This window comes from Lacerta agilis, chromosome 4 (genome assembly GCF_009819535.1).
Source record: "Lacerta agilis isolate rLacAgi1 chromosome 4, rLacAgi1.pri, whole genome shotgun sequence".
NCBI classification, from domain to species: Eukaryota; Metazoa; Chordata; class Lepidosauria; order Squamata; family Lacertidae; genus Lacerta; species Lacerta agilis.
The window spans coordinates 54,960,090-54,981,119 of NC_046315.1; the positions used below are offsets into that span (position 1 = coordinate 54,960,090).

A 21,030-nucleotide genomic window follows, 5' to 3' on the forward strand; every position below is an offset into this window, starting at 1 on the left:
GTGCAAGATGAAGATGGTTGTTTACATCATTATATGTTTATTTAAATGTATAGGCTCATGTTAAGAATTTACCTGGAGTAGTAGATGGATTTGTGTATGTGTGTAGAATCTCAGTAAGAAAGTGAGAGCAGTGTGTCTTACAAGACAATAGCTCTTTTATGATGCATATGTTTTAAATAAATACACAGTCCTCAGAACTTGTAAGCAGATTCTGTTAAAAGTTAATGTGAGTTCAGTTTCATACAGATTATCCTTAGAATTGTAAGAAAACACTATTCAAATTCAAATTACCTTGAATTTCTTCTTAAGTGTAATGGATAATATTTAAAAGAAGCTTTAAAATATGGTAACATTTCGAGCTTTTGTTTGATTTAAAGACGTAGCTTGATATTTATTTATATGCTATACTGTGGGTATTACCAAGAACCACCAAGTACTAACATGCCTTAAATCAATTACATATCATCATTTATGAAAGGCATTTGTTGGTTTTAATATGAAATGTATTTATTATAAGGGCATTCTGTCATAATAACTTAAAGTTAAATGCCTTTATTTCCAGAAATTATTTTCCCCAAAAGCAATCAAAAATAAACTGGGAAGGGTGGACTGTAAAAGGGTGATGTGTTAAAATATTTTCACAAACAAACAAACAAACAAATATTTTCTTGGCTGTAAAGTATGCCTTGTATAACACCTATGTTATACAAAATTAGCTGACTAAGGATATGTAGCATATTTCATTCTACTGCAACCATGTGACACAACTAAGTAGTAATGCACATGTGACATGTCATGGTTGCAGCAAAGTGAAATCACATATAATATATTTGGAATTTGACAGTCCAGAGTTGGTTGATTGGAAATATATCCTGAAACATATAAATAGGTGTTTCTCTCGGGGCATTATAATTTTTTTTCATGTAATTTGTATAAAGCTGAGTTTTAATAGGATCTACAACTAGGTTATTAGATTAGTTCATATGTATGCATTCATTTATTTGCCTTCTAAGCCTGGCTCTTGCGCTAGTCAGGCAGGTACCAACATGGCTGTCTAGAGTGATCCAAGATTGCGATGCTATGTTTGCACACATTTTGGCTTATTCAAACAACATTTTTCTTTGTGGCATGTTTGTGCTTTGGAGATAATTCTGGTGTAAAAAGAAGTTACTCCAGGACAAGCTGTTCTGATTTAGTCTGGGATATCAAATTCCTGCATTGCTATCCCAGGATATGAAAGCACTCCAGAGTAATTTTAATGCATTTTCTGAATATAGCATAAGGCTTTTTGAGTCATACCTATAAGGGGTTATTCTCTCCCCTGCTAAAGAGGGCTGTTGTTCTGTGGGGGCGAGGCAACTTGAGTCATCTCTTAAGGTTTGTCCTGGCATATGGTTCATGCCCATAAATTGGGATTGGCCAACTATAGCAGGAGGACGAAACATTACAAGTTACTCCAGTTTTCACAGCAGCTGCGGTAACCATATGATGCTTTTAACCATATGCAAATCTTCGGGTTCAGAACTAAATTACATACCTTATATATTTTGACTTTATTAGAGCAATACTGAAATAGCTATTTTACAGCATATATAAATCAATGTTTTGTCAAAAATTGGAGTAGCAGTACTGAAAAAGTACTGACAAATTTCAAGCTATTATTGTTCGAGGCTGGTAAATAATAGAATTAAAGGCATGGAATGAAATTCAGAGCAGCATGAATAAAGGGTAACTGTTTTTCTAAACATGAGAATATACTGTCACCAATCTGCATATAAAATAATTGCCCAAGTTGATATTCAGGCTAATACACGCGCACACACATCTAATTATGTTCATGAAGAGTAAATAATGTGGTTTGTGGTGGTGCAAGTTTCTTTCCTTAAGATCGTAATGTTGTTAATCGTACCTGATTGCTTGTTTCTGTGAAATGGATCAGTTTTAAGTGATCACTAATTAAGTGAAAGCAGGAAAGTTAGCAGGGCAGTGGGAAACATAAATAGGTGTAGTGTATTTATAAAGCAAGATTTTAGGGTTCCTGGCTAATTTTTATGTGTAGCAGACATTGTTCTGAATTTGTGTGTCTGCATGAAGCGAGGGAGTTTCCTGCTTTAAAGCACTTAACAGCAGTCAGCCTGGGCGTTTCCATTTTGTACTCACTGCTTTCCCCCTCCCAATGAGTGTCCTTTGTGTAACCCCAACTAATTCAGAAATCTCTCTGCTGTAGTGAGGACTGCCCTGTCATGTGACTGAGGCAGCTAGTTGCAGCCTGTGATTGGGCAAGAGCTAATTGGCGGCTGTGTATAAGAACTCCCCGCCTTAGAGTTTAGTAGCAGCTTCCCTCGCTCGCATTGCTTAGTTACATGTAGTTTGTAAGGATGAGACTAGGCAGTGATTCAGCAACATGTGATAAAGTTTAACACTCATGTGGGCTTGACCAAGCCAAATGGTAGACAATAAAGCCAGCTGCAGCCAATTTGGATTAATGAGCGTCACCTTGGAGTTTGGTAACTGTCACTTTAAGATTGCTTACTATTTTCAGAAGACTGCAGTTAAGAATCTTTGACAGGAACTTGCCTGAGCCTCTTTTCCTTTGTCGTTACCTTGTTTTTATCACAGGAATCGAGTGCTGGTGACTCTTTACTCTGGAACATAACTGTAGGGGGAGAAACTTTAATGCTGCCTTCTGACAAAAACATTTTGTAATCTGTCTTGTCTAGCTGTAGTGCCGAACGCTTTTTAGTTAACGGAAGCTGTAAAATCTTTTCACCAGGAAGTATTATTTGCTCGGAATGGGTAAGTGAGAAGTGGTGCTACCTATTGCAACAGATAGTCCGTTATTTTGTGTTTAAAATTATGTCCAGATTTTCAGGTTTCTAACTAATAACTGAATTGAAATGAAGAATAGAAATGATTTGTTTAATCTGTTTTGGTGTAGCACATTTAAAAAAAAAATGTTGAGATGTTTCTGTGGTGATATTTTAGGGAAGAGTCATGCAACTGATTGAAAAGGTAAATGTTTTCAGGATTTTTTGTAGGGAGGCAGGAAATTGTTAATTGGAAATTGAATAGTATGTTCTCCCTCCAGTGCAGAACTATTTCGTACTGTCTGGCTAAATGCATAATAAGCCGTCTTTAGAAATGAAAGAGACTCTAGTTAAACTGCTACTAGTTTTTCTTTCCACTGACTACTTGCGACATACTTACTGACAGGAAGACATCCTGAAATATCAGCCTGTCATGTTCTTCTAATACAAAAAAGTTAGCACAAACTGCCACCCCATTTCAATAACAATTATTTTATTTATTATAAAGTGGAACTTGTTGAATATGTTGACAGCAATGCTGCAGAGAAAAGGAAGTACATAGTGCAGGACATAACAGATCTGAAAAGTGTTCATAAGTTTTGAATGAAGTTTCCAGTATAATAAAAATGTCATGAGCTAACAGAAAAAATATTTTTCTCTGTTAGTCATACTTCCTTCAATTAGCTCATTTTCAGATTTTTCTTAGAACATGTTGTGTTGAAACAAATAGAGGAAACAATTACCTTTTAGTCAATAACATTAAGTTTACTTAAATTGCGGGGTGGGAGAATCCAGTAGACTTCTGTGTAGTAATGTCTCACCTTTATTTTTCAGTTTAATTATACTTTTGAAGGAAATGACTTAATTGAGGCTGGTCTAGGTAAAGACTGTGTAAGATGTTCTGTCTCTAGTCTTAATCAGTTCTTTTATCTCCCCCCCCCTTTTGTTTGTATAGCCAGGGTTAATTGTTTTAGTGATGTTTTCAGTACTCCATTGTTTGAGACGCATGGCAAAAGGTAGAAAGGATATGCTTTTGTTCTGTATTTTTCTAACCCTTTTCAGAATAGTTCCTTCTTTTTTCCTACTAAAGTGCTGACAGATAATGAGTCCTTTCAGTAAAAATATAGATTGCTGTCTAAAAGGTAAAAAAAAACGCAGGAAATTCTTAATAAGAGGAGCAATAAAAAATGGACTTTCAGATAAGCATGCGTTTTAACAGCCTTGTTCCCTAGTAAATCAGGAAGAATGAGAACCCCACCTTAGCAATCATTCTTGTTCTAGTTAAGGTGTGTCTAATGAACACCTGGAAAAGGCTGCTTGCTAGTCTTAAGCAAACTATTTGGAAGGCTTTACCATGTATTTGCCACTCATAAAAGATAGCATTATAAGTGAAAACTTCCTATGTTAGCAATCTAAGAAACAGGTAATTTTATCCATGCTCCTTCCACATTCTTGCACTTAAAGGAAGCAAGACATGTTGTCACTCAAAATTACCTTATCTTGTTTGATCACTGCACTTCGAAAAGTCTCTTCATATGATGTACCTGTATATTAAAGTGAAGACAGAGTTAAATGCTCTCCAAAAGTGGCCTTCTCTGATCCCTAATTTTTCTTTGAAGCATTGTATTTCTGTGGTGAATTTCAAATCCCACTTTGACCTCTGATGTAGTTGACAATGAGGAAGACTTAAAATGTGATTTTAATTAATGAACAGCAGTGCTTTCATATTCTGCTTGCCAGGAAGACCCTCTGAAAATCTGGATGCTGGAGAGAATGAGTGAAAAAGAACTTATAAAAGAGCCATTCTTTTAAAAATTGACTGGTTGGTGGTTGCTAGAAAAAGTGCCGCTAGAATTACAGTAATTGTAGTCATAAATAGATTGCCCAGTTTATGTGACCCACATATGTGTGTTCTGGGAACAGTCGGAAATCTATTATGTGAACAAAGTCAGATAACATTATTTGAGTACCTCTGTGGAAGTTCTGAACTCAAATGTTGTTTGAACCTGTCCTCATTCACAAGAGCAATTAACTCACCCCTCCCTACCTAATAATAATAATAATAATAATAGGGAGTTGTTTTTCAAGCAATATAGATTCTTCTCTTGCATCTTTTCTTTGCTGTGGAAACCACTGCAATATAACTTGAAAGGATCTCTTTAGAAAATGAATATCGTTGGTGTGTGGTGCGCATCTTTTACCAATGTCCTTATCATGAGTACCTTCATGTGGATTTGGTGCCACTGGGTTGCCAGTTGATTTCGAAAAGATTCACTGGAAATTCAGATTACCTGATCTGCATTTATACCTATATGAATGAAATAGCATAACATTTTTTTCATAATATTTGGATCAGGGTTTTAGAATATCACTTTAAAATACCGCATTCTTTTTATATCTGTCTTACAACACACAAAATACACTATACTGTGTGGGACTGTGGGTGTTTAAAAGACAAAGTTTGTGGCTCACTTGTAATCACAAGAACCTATTTAGTGTCAATAAATTAATAGGGCAGGCCAAAGTGAGTCATGGCCTTAGCTGTACTAGGATAGGCAATGGTTGTCTTATCAATAGGCAATGGTTGTCTTATCAATAGGCAAAATCTGTCTTATAACAATCAGTAAATAGATATAGAGCTCAGAGGTCTACCAGCAATGTCCCTACATTTCACCCATTCCCTAATGGGCAATTATGTACGCAATGAAAAACATTAATTAAATGTTTCTGGCTGTCATCTTTGATAATTCCACGTGCCATTCCTATTAATATACCATATCTATTTTCTGCCCATAAATGTCCCTCCTCCCAACTGTTGGCCATAACTAGTATGAGCAAGTTTCCATTTCTTCTTACTGCAGGAGAACTGTAGACCCTATTTAATGTAGACCTCACCTCACCTCTGCACTGTGATGTACAAAATTAATGGAGCACCAAGCACCTCTGGGAATGCATTCATCTAACATGGTATGGCGGTAGCATACAAAGCAGGTGGAGCAAGTTGTTAGAAGTGGCTACAGACTTGCTGACTCTGTAAGCAAGTCATGTAATCTTAAAGTTGTAAAGTTACTGGTTTAGCAATATTTTTTTTTCATTTTCTGTAAACTGCTTTGAAGATTTTATTTTTATACAACCTAGTGGTGTACAAATTTTTTGAAACAAAGTATTATAGAATGCATATTGAGGTAGAGAAAAATGGCTAATGGTTTTGCTCTTCTGAGTTGCGTGACATTTGCAAATTTTGAAACAAGCCACAAATTATTCTCACATTTATCTTCTTCTTAACTACCTGAGCAGATAGTATCCATCTTCCTTAAGCTTTCTGGGATAATTATTTGAAAAGTGATAAATATATAAGTATTGTGGTTGTAGTAGTTCAGCAATTGTCCTTCCTGATTAAATTCCAATTGGTAAAGACTTCACAGTAGTTAAGCATTTCTAATATGGTGCTGGTTGTTCCTTTTTAAAGAATGAGAATTATTCTCAAGTGCTGACACAGTCCAGGATAGTTCACTTTCATCCTGTTGATTGAACTGAAATAAAAATAGATGCCATCAGCTGTAAACTAGGCTACAGTCCTATTTACACTTACCTGCCTCGTGCCTTATACAGAATGAGCCTTACTTCTGAGTAAATCCAAGCAATAAGATTACAGTCGTAAACATGCATCCCTGTAAATTCTATCAGAATTCTCTTATTCTGTTTTGGTTTAAAAGCACAGGATTTTTAAGGCTTAATGTTACAATTTTCCAAGTAATTCAGATAATCCTCAAATATGTTAAGGTGGAGTTTTCCATATGGCAAGACCCTCAGATGTACAGTCCTGGCACAGCTGCAGGAACCATTGTGTCCACTTGCATTGTTTAGAAGTCGGCAGGCAAAATAACGTTCCCTTAAGCACTTTCTGCACTAACTTTGTCCCCCCCCTCTCTCAAAAGGATTCACTAAGAGTTAGACCCAACAACAACATGTGCAAGGCTAAGTATCTTGTGCCTCAGTTAAATCAGGTTATCGTACATCAACTAGGTTAATGTTTTTATTTGCTTCTTAAAATTATATCATTTATGAATCACTTCCTGTGAAGCATCTCAAAGTGATTCCCCCCCCCCCAAATTCCCTTATAATCTCAAAGGCTTAACCACTTTCCATTATGGCATTGCATTTGCCCACAATGAATGGAACACCATATGCATTATCGTGCCTTTTACTTTTTACAAGTTTAAAGACAGAGGACAGAGGCGAAGTGATGTGAGGAAATGCATCCTTCAGGACCAAAAAGTGCAAGAAATTCCTTCTTGCTACTTTTAATGAGTGCAGAAGATCTGAGAAGCCACAGCAATTGCCCTGAAGAGGAAGAGTAGGGAACAGCTTCCATGTTCCAGTTAGAATACTGAAGAAAATATGGCGTTGAAGGAAGCTGTAGTGCAGGGTTGGACTTTGACTCCAAAGAGCACCAACTAGCATGGGCAACTGTAATGGATGGTGGGAGCTGTCCCCAAAACATTATGGTGACCACAAGATCCCCTTTCTTGCTATGGTCTGAGTGGTAGCAAAGACACTCATGCCTTTGGCCTTTCCAAAGTTAGGTTAGTGACCTGGCACAACAGAAGCGATAATGCCAAAGTTCCACATTAAAAGGAGGGGAATTTTGAGGGAGGCATTGGTGCTGCTGTTTGTCTGTGGGTGGGTGGGAAAACGCCAGTGACTACCTATGTGCTTTCTGTTGAAGTTAGGAGTGCCCAAGCTCATTGATTTTACTGGGCTTGCATGTTGATAATTGTGTATTGGTTTAGACCATTAAGTATCCTATATCTTACTTAGGATGGGTTCACATGCTACGTATTTAGGTCCTGATTCATAGCTTTGTTGTAATGCACAAGATGTCTCTGTGCTGGTATACTTGTAAACCCAGAAAATATCAGTTATGTGTGGATTCTAGGGATCACAGAGTTGTGTAGCAGTAATGCTGCTGTGACTCGAATAATTCATTTATAGCTCTTGCAGGAAATGCAGATCATAGCACCTTATTTTATCCAGCTAGGAATAGAGAAGCTCTGGTTCTGTGGTGGCAGATTTAGCTCTTAGGTATGCTAGCAGGAGTAAGATGTATGGCAGCATGGAAATATCGTTTTACTTACCCGGTACATTGGTATGTTTCTCTCTTTTTATGTGCAGTAAAAGTAACTATAGTTGTCTGCAATAACTTTTTGCATAATATCCATCTCTCTTTAAAGAATTCATGATGCATCTGTAACAAGTATCTGCAAAAAGTGTAATGTGTGTAGTGTGTGTCCCTTAGTTTTAGGTACAAAGGTATTAAGTAGCAATTCTATTAAAAATATTTGGAATAACTGACTAAACAAATAAACTATCCAGTAAATATAATTTATCAAAACTTACCTGAGCTAGACCTTCACTAGCTCAGATGTAGTTTCATCATCATCATCATTTTATTTGTATGCCGCCTTTCCATAGTTGAAACTATGCTCAAGGCGGCTTACAACGTGACAAGATTACATAATTACAAATATAACAGAAGTCATAAACAATAAATAAAACACATCAAAAAGTACACAACCTAATGGAAACCATTTCCACATAAATCATAAGATCTAAAACTAAAGATACAACAATAATATCCATAACAACAACAGCAAACAAACAAAACAAAAGTTTGTGTTGTTTTGATTAGAGATGTATTATATATGAGAAAGTTACTCTAATAGCCCATAAGGTTCAATCCTAAAGATGTTTATTAAGAATTAAGACCCACTGGACTTACGGTAGTGAAAATTACTTCTGAGTAAGCACACCTTCAATTGGGGTGCTAAAATAACTATTGCTAGTATTCTCTGCAAGTGAAATGGAATCCATGCTGATGATCCTTTTTAAATGCCAGTTATTTGCTGTACAGTACTGTATATTTTATAACCTTTTCTCCAGTGGGAAACACAACAATAATTCAGTGTGTTTCTGAGATCTTTTATTGCCAGATTACATTTTGTGCAGTGACAATTATTCTGTATTCCTAATGCCAGTCTCAGTAGCCCCAGGCAAGTGCTAGTCACATACTAAGTTTGACAAGCAAGTTGTGTTGCTTTTAATTTCTTCTGGTTTTCGTGTCATTTTTCCTGAACTGTAATAAGGACAAATTCATCTCAGGATATATATCTCTTTGATATGGGGCTATCATACTTTGAAGATGCCTACTAAAGAAGGGGGGAAAGAACATTCAGTGGGCATTGGTTGTCATTGTGTTTTTAAAACAAAAGCAGTGTAAAGTTGTGTTTCCTCTGGCTTCAAACACAGCCAGGATTTCAGTTCTAGCATAGATGTGTGTATAGTTCCACTTTAGAACACTGTTTGAGTTTTAAAGATATTATAGTAGTCTGGCTGTTTATGACAGTCACCATTTTCTATCACTTATAGCTGAGTTTTTCAGAAGCTCTTGCACTGCCTGGAAAATCCAAATAAAAATTTAATTCTTAAGGATGCAGAAAACACATTATGTTCTAGTGAACACAAAAAATATTGGTTTAGACAGGGGTTCAATGGGCTTGACAAACAGCACACTTGCTGTATAGTGATGATTTTTTTTCAAAGGAATTATTCAGTATAGCTAATACCAAACAAAACAGTTGTAAATTGATGCTCAATTAAGACATGAGGGGTGAAGTCAAAGGCTTCACATAAGAAAAGAGTTTTTAAGGAAGGTTTACATAGATGGCACAACATGGGTATTCTGGGAGGATATTGCAGGTGTGAGGTGCATCAAGGATGAATTTATTTTTAATAGTCCTACTTTTATTATCTTACTTTCCAATATTGCTGCTTATATTTGGAATTCAAAATGCTTTACCTTGGGAACGGTTACAGTGCAGGTGTCTCCAGCAGCTTAGTGCCTTTTCATTTTCTGAATCCTCCAAAAACCCATCATGTTTCTATCAATATTTCCTCAGATTTGTTCCCATTTTCCTTTCAGGTTTCCCCATCCACTTGTACATAAGCAATAAACTTTCTGCTGCTTTTGAGATCCCTTTCTGTGTGGCATTCCTGTGAAGATGTCCTCCTTAAGGAACAAGAGATAGGAAGCCTTTGACTCCTCAGATTCTAGTTCCCAATATACTTGCTATTCTTTCTTTGGAATGCTCAGATCAGCTTGCCTGGAGGTTCTTGGTGGTCTCTACCATAGAAAGGTGGAGCAGACTTCTGTCTTCTTTCTCACATGGGCTGTAATGTAGGCTCTACCCCGAATGTAGGATGTGCTCTTTCTCCTCATTTCTCTCTCTCTATTTCCTTTGAACATGGTGAATGTGAGGATTGGGAGTTTGAAAGCATCCCCACATGATGTGCAAAGCTACCACATTGAAGAGGACTACACCACATGCCCGTTTTCTGTGTTTTAATTGACTCCGTACCCCTTCCATTTTTTGAGTCTATAGGCCATCTGCTTGTAATTTCTACCACTTGTGCCTTCAATGTGTTTTTCCTTCTGCATCCTTTTCTGTTTGTTTATTTATTATTAGGTGGTGTAGCATTCAGGAGTGGTTTATCGGTGTTTGTGTGTTGTATATTAGAAGGTACACGTGCAGTTAACTGTGTAATAATAAATCTGGGGTTGCTTGTGTGCAGTTTGGTTTTGCACTGCTTTTGGCCATCTTTCTTGCACTTAAATTTCGGTGGTATGCGTGCCAGTTTTAAGTGGTAAGTGGGTCTCCTACTTTGACTCCTCACTATTCCTGTCTTTAACTTTGGCCAAAAATCTCTAAACTGATTACATGTTGAACAGGCATTGTAAAATGAGTCAGTTCCTGTTCTTTTGGCTGGAGCTTCGTTGGGAGTTCTCAAAAATGGTATTTCAGAATGTGGATGTGGTCAGCCTAGTCACTTTCAAAGCATCTTAAAGGAAACCAACATCAACTGTGAAAAGTGAACTTTGTAACGGTACTGGTATACTCTAGAAGGCCTTCTCAATCACAAGGTGCACGGCAAGTCTGCCTTGCTTGGGCTAAGCCTTCCATAGTATGAAACAGGTTGCTTCTCAGTCCTAATCATTTCAATGTTGTTGGCAAAAACAGATAAGAATAAGATAAGAGCCAATATGGTGTAGTGGTTACAATGTTGGACTAGGAGCAGGGAGACAAGGATTCAGATCCCTTAATCAGGGCTGCCAGGCCTCCACATTTGGCTCACTGTGCCATCCTTGCCAAACCACAGCCACCTGCCAAGACCCTTTCACAGTAGGAATTGGGTTATATTTACACCTACAGAAGGTACATTTCCTGCACATGACTAAGAAGTTTTTTTTCTAGTTCCTGGAAAGGAGTCTGTATACTAAGTAAAAGCAAATAATTAGATGTCAAACATACAGCAAATGTACAAATACATTCATATAAGAATGTAAACAGATGTACATTACTCATGAAGAAGTAAAACTTCCTAAGCAGATGGCAGGAAGTAGTTCTGATGGCAAAGTTCTTTCTTGGTAAAGTGAATGCTTAGATCCACCAGTGGAAACTACTGCACTCATTCATTGAAAGAAACTTACACAAATGTTACTGGAGGTGCCAGCAACAATGACCAAAACTTGATCCCTCAAAACAAGTTCTCATTTGCCCTTTTTGGGCAAGCTCTAGTACATAGCATTCCAAAAGAGCCCATTTAATTGCAGCACAGGAGAAATAGAAGATTTCCTACATACTGTGAACTAGTCTCCCTTAAAAGGGAGCACAAGACACCTGAACAAAAACCACCAGATTCCATAGAGAGAGAAGTTCCTGTAGCAGGTAAAGCCACTTTACACTGAGCAGAAACAGTTTTGTGCTGCAGCTACCAAAACTTCTTACACTAACTGTGGAGATTGCAGAAGCAGAAGCCATTTGGGTCCTTCTGACCACAGCAGTTCCTTCTCTCCCTTGTCTCTTCCTTTTGTGAGCTATCTTTATAGGGAGGCTGAGATGTAGTGCTGTCTTCTAATGCCAAGGTTAGAGAGGTGTCCCAGATCCTAACACTAATATGTGTGCTCACCTGCCAAAAGAGAGCTGCTGGTGGATTTGAAGGCAGAGTAAGTTAAGGAGGCCCAGTTTGAAAAGTTTTGAGTACACAGATAATATCCCTTTAGACAAAGCATGCCAAGCTTTTACTACAGTTTTACATAAGAAGAATCCAGAGTGCTTTGATTTCCAATATAATCTATGTCGGTTGCTATAGCCCACTCTCTCACAGGCTGCTATTAGAGTGTGAACTGCTCTTGTGTTCCTATTGGTCAGTGTGTTTGTTAGTGGAGAGCTTGGGAAAATACTAATTCCACACATTGATTCTAACCTCTTTATTACTGCAACTATGCTGCTGAGCTTGGCTTGAGGAAAGGTTGAAATTGGGACATCACCATTGGCTATGAATTCATGTTCTCAAGCCTCTTTGATGCTGCAGCCAACTGTCAACTCAATGTTTTTGCTTTCCCCCTTTATCTCCTCCTACCTTTTATTATCCCAATTCTTGGGTAGTCTTCCTTCTGCTTCATTCACTTCAAATGCCATTTCCCCAGTAATTTCTCTGTAGCTGTTTTTTTAATCACTGTTTTTTTCAGTCCTTGCAGTGCTGCTTCTCTAGCTATCTTCTTTCCTCCTCCATCCCCATACTGTGTGGGCTTGCTGAACTTCCTTACACCTACCAGGCCATCTTTCAGCAAATACTGTTTCTAACATCTTTGAAATTATTCTTAACAGTGTTAGGAAAATTTCATGGCTCATGCCAAAAGCCTCAACACTGTCTTCTAAATTCAACCCACGTATTGAACTTATCCCTTGATACATTCTGCCTCTGTCAGTATCTCTACACCTTTCCACATCCTCCCCCCCATCTGTTTTGCTTATGTGGTCAATCTATTTGAGCTTTCTGTCCTCCATTGTTCCTGTCTTCAGGATTCCTCAGTGGCTTCAGCGCCTTTTGTTGTCTATGACTATAGAGAGCAAGCATACAGATTGTAATGGCTATTGGAAATGTTGTTCTCCTATTTCTGCATCCCCATATAATTACATGAATTATTATTTTTTGCTTTCATCAATAACTTCCTAGCCATAGAATAATGGGAAGTTAATGAGAATAACTTTTTTGCCATCTGCCTGAGAGGGAAACATTCAACAGCAGCGAGCGTTTTGAATATTTCAATAAAATACAAAATGTGCATGACTTTTCATCATTTGACTTTGCTTTGCTTAAAGGTAAAGGTAAAGGGACCCCTGACTGTTGGGTCCAGTCACGATAGACTCTGGGGTTCCGGCGCTCGTCTCGCTTTACTGGCCGAGGGAGCCGGTGTACAGCTTCCGGATCATGTGGCCAGCATTACTGAGCTGCTTCTGGCGAACCAGAGCAGCGCATGGAAACACCATTTACCTTCCTGCCGGAGCGGTACCTATTTATCTGCTTGCACTTTGACGTGCTTTCAAACTTTGCTTAGTGGCTGCTAATTTGGGGGCTTGCCATTAATATTGCCTTGCTACTGTACACTACTTCTTTACTATATCTCTGGAGACTTTATTGATAGTTTCATGGTAGCAATTACAAAAATTGATATAGACCCAGTGCTGTGCAGGATGCAGCTGCTGGTAAAAAGTTGCTGTAATAACAAGGTCATCTTTAGAAATGAAGTTAGCTCTTTTCAGATAACAAACTGAGGATATCCATTCACATACCGGTATATGGAAGGGAATGGGATCACAAGTTTTGTCCCTGACCCTGTTCATTCAAGATCATCATCATTTATTTATATGCTGCCTTTACACAGTAAACTATGATCAAGGTGTCTCACAGCATCAAAATGTTCCACATAAATCAGTAGCTTTTACAATACATAAAAATCAAATAGTCATATAAGCAATGAACTAATGAAAACATTTCATATTAACAAATATACAATAAAAGTAAACAATTCAAGAGTAACCCAGATTAGCAGCAAAAACAAACAAACCTTTTGCTGAATCTTCTTTCCTGTGGCTATCTATTGCGGCTTTGATTGGTTACTGTTCTGTTTGTGAAAATTAATAAAAAATATTTACAAAAAGCAGAATGAAATCTAAAATGAAAACTTGCACCAGCAACAATTCCAGAGCAATAGCCCACCCCAATGGTCTGTAGATATCATGAGCAGCAGAAGCAGACTTTGTAACTTGGGGCAGTCAAAGCCCCACGTGGAGATGGGCCAGAGAAGCAAGGAGCCAGTCTTGCAGGACTCTCAGTGAGGTATCTCCTATGCATGTACCAGGATGCATGTATGATCTCCAGATGACTGGGAATGCTGAAAAACAGAATCTAATCAGAACTTGAACAAATGTGCATAGGTCATGGTTGGAGCCTATCACCATTATGCAGCTCTCATCATTCTCTTTCCCCCTGTGTATGATCATATCCCTAGTTTGTTATTAGAAAAGGGCTCCTGTATCACTCTAATGAACAGCCTTTATTGACCCCTCCTGTGGAAAACCTAAACACTTAAAAACCCTCGGGTCTCTGGTTCATCCTTGTATTTATTTGACTCTAGTTTTATTAATCATAACTGGAAACCAATCTCTAGTAATACACAATGAAGGTCTCCTAGACAAACTTTGAGATAAAACTATCTACCTCAAACCTGCACTTTTCCCACAGTTGCATCAAATTTACAGATTTCCTTTTAGCAGTGAGAGGCATTTAGATATTGATAATGCTGTATACTCTAGTCAGCTTGTAAAATGCCTGCAGCAAATGAGGATTACCTTGTCAATATACATATTTTATTGCCATTGGAAAATTGATAGGCTGAGAGCTAAATATTTATTTAGGTAACCTTAACAAGATTAGAATATTAATCAACAATCTTCTTAAAAACTGTATTTATCCAGCTTACAAAAATTTTGGAAGCTGTCACTTACTGCCTTTATGCATTGGGGTTATTAAGAAATAAACTATTACACAACTTTCCAAAGACATCTGAAGGCTGTGTTGTTATGTTGGAAACTGCCCAGAGCGGCTGTGGCAACCCAGTCAGATGAGTGGGGTATAAGTAATAAATTATTATATTACTATTATTCTGAACCCAGGAAGCAGAATGTTAAAGGGAAAAAGGCAGGTGAGGTTGAAGAGGAGGGTAGGGAAGTGGAGTTTTTGATGATACCACGTCTGCTAAATTCTGCAAGTAAACTGAAAGCTAAGGAGCATGGCAAGTAAATATCTCAAGTTTTTAGAAGTGAGAAGTAGACTGTGCTCACAAGATGCTATAGGAATTATCAAAGTACTCCCTGTTCTGTTGTGATGATAAATTACTATGCTTGCTAATGTTATTAAACTGGGTGCATCAATGGAATGATCCTGACTCTGAGATGGCTTTTAGGAGGATTGTGGTTGGTTGCTTAACCTTTTCAAGCTACTCATCAATTGCAAGTATTGGATAAATCTGTGGGAATGTTAGCTCCTCTCCCACAAGGAATCTTGATGTGACTCTAAGATCCTGTGAAGGAAACGTTGCTCTGGTTGGTAAGTTTGGCAGAGATGTTAAAGGTTTGCCTGGGGCTCATAAAATCATTGGCAATTGTGATTTGGAGTTACTGCTGCTCAACCATGTTCTCACACTGGACCACACCTTTATGTCATCACTCCTGTTTTATTTACTATGTTTTATTTACTGTTGTAATCTTTTCTGGAGTCATCACCTTTCTCTTGTCTATCAAGAAGCTTTCATCAGTTTAAAAAGCTAGATTTTGTTTTTTGTTTTTTTGGCAGAATACTAGATTAAGTTCCTCGGTGACATTCCTATCTGTTCAGCTCACAGAGTTTTAAATGAACCCAGAGTTTCAGTGGATCAAGCATATAATGCCCTTACTTGGCTTATTTTTGCATGTTAGCAATGTACTCTGGGTGGAGGAGCAGTAGTAAAATGATGAATGACTTGCTTCTCTCTCTCTCTCTCTCTCTCTCTCTCTCTCTCTCTCTCTCTCTCTCTCCCTCCTTTACCATATAACACAGAAAGTTGCACACCTATTCCAGGAGAAGATACCTGTGTCCCAGATGTGGGGAGCAGGGGTGCCAACTTGGATAGCCCCACCCCGCATAATCACAAGACACAGCATATGCACACCATTGGAATGGCAATGCCCCTCAACTTGGGAGGGGGGACGAAGGGACCTTCGTCCCTAGAAGTTGGCTCCTATGGTGGGGAGAGTTCACACAAATGTCCATTCTGATTAAGGTTGGCTGCATACATTACAGCATGGAGGAGAATGGAAGAAGAGGGCATATGAGCAGCTTCTGTTTCTTGCATTTTCAGAGTAACACTGGAAATACAATGTGCAGAAGAACTGTGGAGACGCATGGGATGTGAGCTGTTTTTTGTATACAGCTTTGTGGTTTTTTGTTCTACAATCAAGCAGTATATAAATATTATGAAATATATTACCTGATAGGCTGTAGTACTGAAGTCTTGGAAATCTTGTCTGTGGAATGGACTCATAAGATGTAGGGTGATTTTTTATGAAATTAGTAATCTTTCAGAAATGCTAAATGCCTCAAGCTCTTACAGTCTAATGCATACTTTCCAAACTAGGCAAGCAGTTGCTTCTGGTACACGCTTTATATATTTTCAGCCACCCATAGCCAAAGAGCTTCAAGGATGAGTTGGATAAATAAGTATCCAAATGTATTGCCTTCACCTTTTCTGCAGCTCTCACAGCAACATACCTGGCTCTTAGAGAGCCTTATAAATGTAGTGCTGATACCTAGCATTAAAGCAGCAATGTCACACATATACCTTAGGATTGAGCCTCGCCAAGCACATGCAATCGGAAATGGAAATAAATTGAGACAGAAAGGTTTGTCTATCCCTAAACCAGGGGTCAGCAACCTTTTTCAGCCGTGGGCTGGTCCACCGTCCCTCTGACCATGTGGTGGGCCAGACTATATTTTGGGGGGAAATGAACAAATTCCTATGCCCCACAAATAACCCAGAGATGATAACCCAGAGATGCATTTTAAATAAAAGGACACATTCTACTCATGTAAAAACACGCTGATTCCCGGACCGTCCGTGAGCCGGAATGAGAAGGTGATTGGGCCACATCCAGCCCATGGGCCTTAGGTTGCTTACCCCTGCTCTAGACTGTGGCCCATGGATTTTCAGGATATTGGATATATTGGGGGTGGGGAGTGGTGAGCCACAGCATGTTGTACCACAACTATATATTGTATTTACAGTGTGCAACTGCTGTAATAGGTCATATTGGTTAAGGCTGCTGCTGTTTGTCCGCTACTGCCAGACAAAATGAGTTTTCATCAACAGAAAAAGTAGCATGTTGCACTGTCTTGAAGTATTTGTGATCTGTAGCAGAGCTGGAAGAAGCCCAGATACCTGATGCCCAGGAATTTGATGCCATGTTGAGTTCTCTGCAAAGTTAATTCCTAAAAAAATTATGTTGGTGCCTAAGGAATCTGAAATATTTTGTCAAGCTTGCTTGTAAGTATCATTTACAAACCTCCAGGGAGCCTCCTATTGATAACCAAGGATAAAGGTAGCTACTTAATTACATTTATCAGCAATTAAAACTAGTTTGAGTCTGTCTTTATGGGCATGCCAGTGGTTTTGCCTTTGGGAACTCGCTCTAGAGTGTTGTGCCAGCCACCCACCTCTTCAGGCCTGCTCATACTAGTATTATCTGGCAGAGTGATTAAAAGTGCCTTGGACAGGAATTTCCCTGGCTACATTTAGTTCAATCCAAAACTTAATTTATGGAGCACTTTATTAATTAGTGTGAGTCAAGTGACCATCAGCTGTTAGGAGTGTGCATGACCAATACAGTCACAGGGTTTCAGCTATTCAAGAGCTGGAATCATTACAAAAATCATAGATCCTTTCTTAAGGTATGCAGGCTCTTAGTTCAGTATGTAACAGTAGCAAATCAAGTTTGCAAGAATGTGCTTTAATTAGGCACCCAGGTTTCAACTGGTAGCTCACTTCTGTGATAACACAAAGTTGTACAAAAATGTTGTCTTGTTTTGGAGTGGGGGAAGTTACATCTATGATTCATGCAATCTGCCACCCCCCCCCCGGTACTAGTCTAGATGAGTGTTGTGTTATGCATTTTCCACATAGTAATCTGTTTAGCTGAATTCCTGAACTAAGAAACAAAATTTCCTAAATATTGGCATAATGCAAGTATAAAAGGAGTTAATGCTTCATATGTGCCTCTTCATCGAAGTAACATAACCTTACTCCTGCCAAGTGCATGTAGAAGAACAAGGTGTGGAGCTGTGCACAATGAAAGCAAAGAGTGGGTGGGTTCATGTCCCCCCCCCCTCAGCTGCAGGGTAAGCACATAGCTGCAATACCTGGCGTGGGAAGGGAAAAACCTCCATGTCCCCAATCGGCAGCAGGACCCCGGGTTTTACTGGCCACTGTGGATGTTGCAGCCTTCCATTTTACAAGCTCCCCCATCAACATTACCTTCTTCCTTACAACCATAAAATCATTACTGAAGCCAAGATGACAAATAAACTAAAGAATAGAGAGGTGTGTTGAATCTCACAGAGATTTGATACATTTCTTGCCTTTAGCATATCTCTGGTACACTATGAATCCAGCTGTCTTTCAGGAAAGAGAAAAAAGCCACAGATTATTTGTATATATACCTTTTTTAATGTTTGCAAAACCTAATATTTACCCTTTGCTTCACACACTTGAAGCTGAATTACAAATAAAATCTGGGTGGCAGCTTGTTTGAAATCTGGCAGGTGGCAACCGTATACTCTTGCTTAGCTGACCTACGTAATGAAAGCTAGTGTAATGGGAGCCAGTGTGGTGTAGTGGTTAAGAGCGGTAGACTCGTAATCTGGTGAACCGGGTTCATGTCTCCGCTCCTCCACATGCAGCTGCTGGGTGACCTTGGGCTAGTCACACTTCTTTGAAGTCTCTCAGCCCCACTCACCTCAGAGTGTTTGTTGTGGGGGAGGAAGGGGAAAGAGAGTGTTAAAGTGGGATGTCAAATCCAAGCTCTTCTTCTACTCTTGTTCATGTAATGTAGTGGCTAGATACAATGCTGGGAGTGCAGTAATAACCAGGGTCATATCTAGTTGGGACTAGGGAGTAGTGGGCTAATCATTTCTTCCTAAGGGTTTTCCAAATAAAATTTCCCCTATGTGGCAAAACATACAGGTGCCCTTGGGAAAAATAGCAGCTTGGGAAGCGTATGGCGGTGGGGAATAAATGTGACCCATCCACCCAGCGCTGTAGTTCCCCTGGTTGCTGTTCAACTTACTTTAAAAAAAAAGAAAGGTGACTTAATTATCACTTGCTCAATACCACATTTAGCTCCGGATATGAGCTGAGAGGTTCCCATTTCAAATGTTACCCCAGCCACAAACTCACTAACTGCCCTTGGGCTCACTGTTATTGTTGCCTCTGGTCCCAGTCTATAATATGAGGGCAGTAAGTGCCCTGCTTCACAGGGTTGTTGTAATGTATGTGAAGTTCTGTAAGACTTCTAAGGTGTTTGCCATTCATAGTGATTGCAAGCTTTGCTAGAGGTCCAAAGTATTTAAGTACAGCTCATGCACAAGCAGTGGCTTGTCCACTTCAGTGTTGGGGGCGGGGAGCTTTGCTCGTGCAGTAGGATTGCATAGAGAGCTGGCAGTGAGAAGTGGTAGGAACATGGTGGGTTGGCAGACACCTTGGGTGCAACAGCTTTCTTCATTCAAGAAGCCAGTACTATAAAGTAGTTTTGGAGCCATCATAATTACAATTAATTGCAGCAGATTGCCCTTCCAAATGAACTTAAAATTTAATTCCAAAGTTTAAGTGTGTCTGTTAGCTGTATTTACTTAAGGCAGTTCAAGCAGGAAACTGTGTTCTCCCTGTTTTTCTTTATGTGTGTGTACATAATTCATACATTTTAATTGTCTCCACCACCACCCCAGATTTATTTTTAAAAAGCACCTGATGTGTGCACCAGTCTAACGTACATTTGATTGATCAGTTTTAAGAACATTAAATCATACCAGGCAAACTTGTGCTTTGATTCAGGCTAGAACAGGCCTGAGTGTGTTGGGATGTGACTCACAAGCCCTTGAGTCAGCTGCCTTTGTGTTGTTGCACAATAATGATGTTGTATTTTGCTTAATATTTATTTGACCTCCTCTTGGGTGCAGTCTCCTTCTTCTGTTTGTTAATGAGACATCTTATTAGCTTAAAAATGAGCCTATTAAGGGGTGCTCTGAATTTGATTCCCCCCCCTCATATAAGCTATGCACATTTTTTTCAACTTTGAATAGTGTTTTTCAGCTCTTGTTAGAATAGCAGCAGGAAATACTTGCTTGAATCTCAACTATTTATCCAGGTTTGAGGATTATGTGTATCATGATGTAGTGAATCTTAAACACTTGCTCTGAAAAATTTGGCTGGTGGGTTTCTGATGACATTTCCTTTCTATACATCACTGAAACATGATAATTTGCTATAAGAACTATTTCTTACTATGACGTGTTACGGATTTCCTTATATGGAGGAGATGTTAAGACATCCAAATGTGCTTCCTAAAGGATCTAGTCAAAATTACCTACCTTAACAAGCCTTATTGCAATGCCTGAGTGTGAGTGAATGTGTAATTCTTTAAAAACGTGTGAAGTGGTGGGTTTGAGGTTTGTGTTTAGTTTTTGTTTCTTTTACCAAGATATAAAATCTAGATAATTACTTCTTGTTCTTTTTCCACAGGTTTGGCGTAATGGTGGAGGTGCTGTTGGTCCAGAAATTTTAGTTGCTCATCAGTCGCTCAGTAGTCAGTGTAGATTCTGTTTCCTCAATCAGCAGCTACATCTGGCTACTGGGTCTCTGAAGACATCTTGTGGCATCTCTTCACTGATGACTATTTGGATACCTTGAACTGCTGTTACTTTTCCATGATACAAAATAAAATTATTCAGTAATGTCCAGAGCTATGTCTAGAAATGTTTTTCAATAAAATGATCCCACTTTCCAGTGAAACACTTTTATGTTTCTGATTGAATTTAAGGAGGCCTTTCATGTAGAGGCCTATAATTTTATTATAGAAACAATCACGATTTACAATAAACAGTAGCTAATTCTAGGCAAAATGCACAGCAACCAGCTGCTGTCTCTAACAATAATTGCAGTCTGTTGTTCAAATCTCATACAGGCAAGCAGGAATACTTTGTATATAAAATTTGTACAGTGGTACCTATGGAT

The 21,030-nt window shown here is 38.7% G+C and overlaps 1 long non-coding RNA gene across 1 annotated transcript; it reads left to right on the forward strand.

The window, feature by feature from the left end:
* The first annotated feature begins 1,994 nt into the window (after nt 1–1,994).
* On the forward strand, nt 1,995–20,808 carry LOC117045762. The gene is made up of 2 exons (XR_004426463.1): nt 1,995–2,796; nt 20,539–20,808. It is a non-coding gene; the product is annotated as an uncharacterized LOC117045762 (long non-coding RNA).
* Nucleotides 20,809–21,030: the final 222 nt, after the last annotated feature.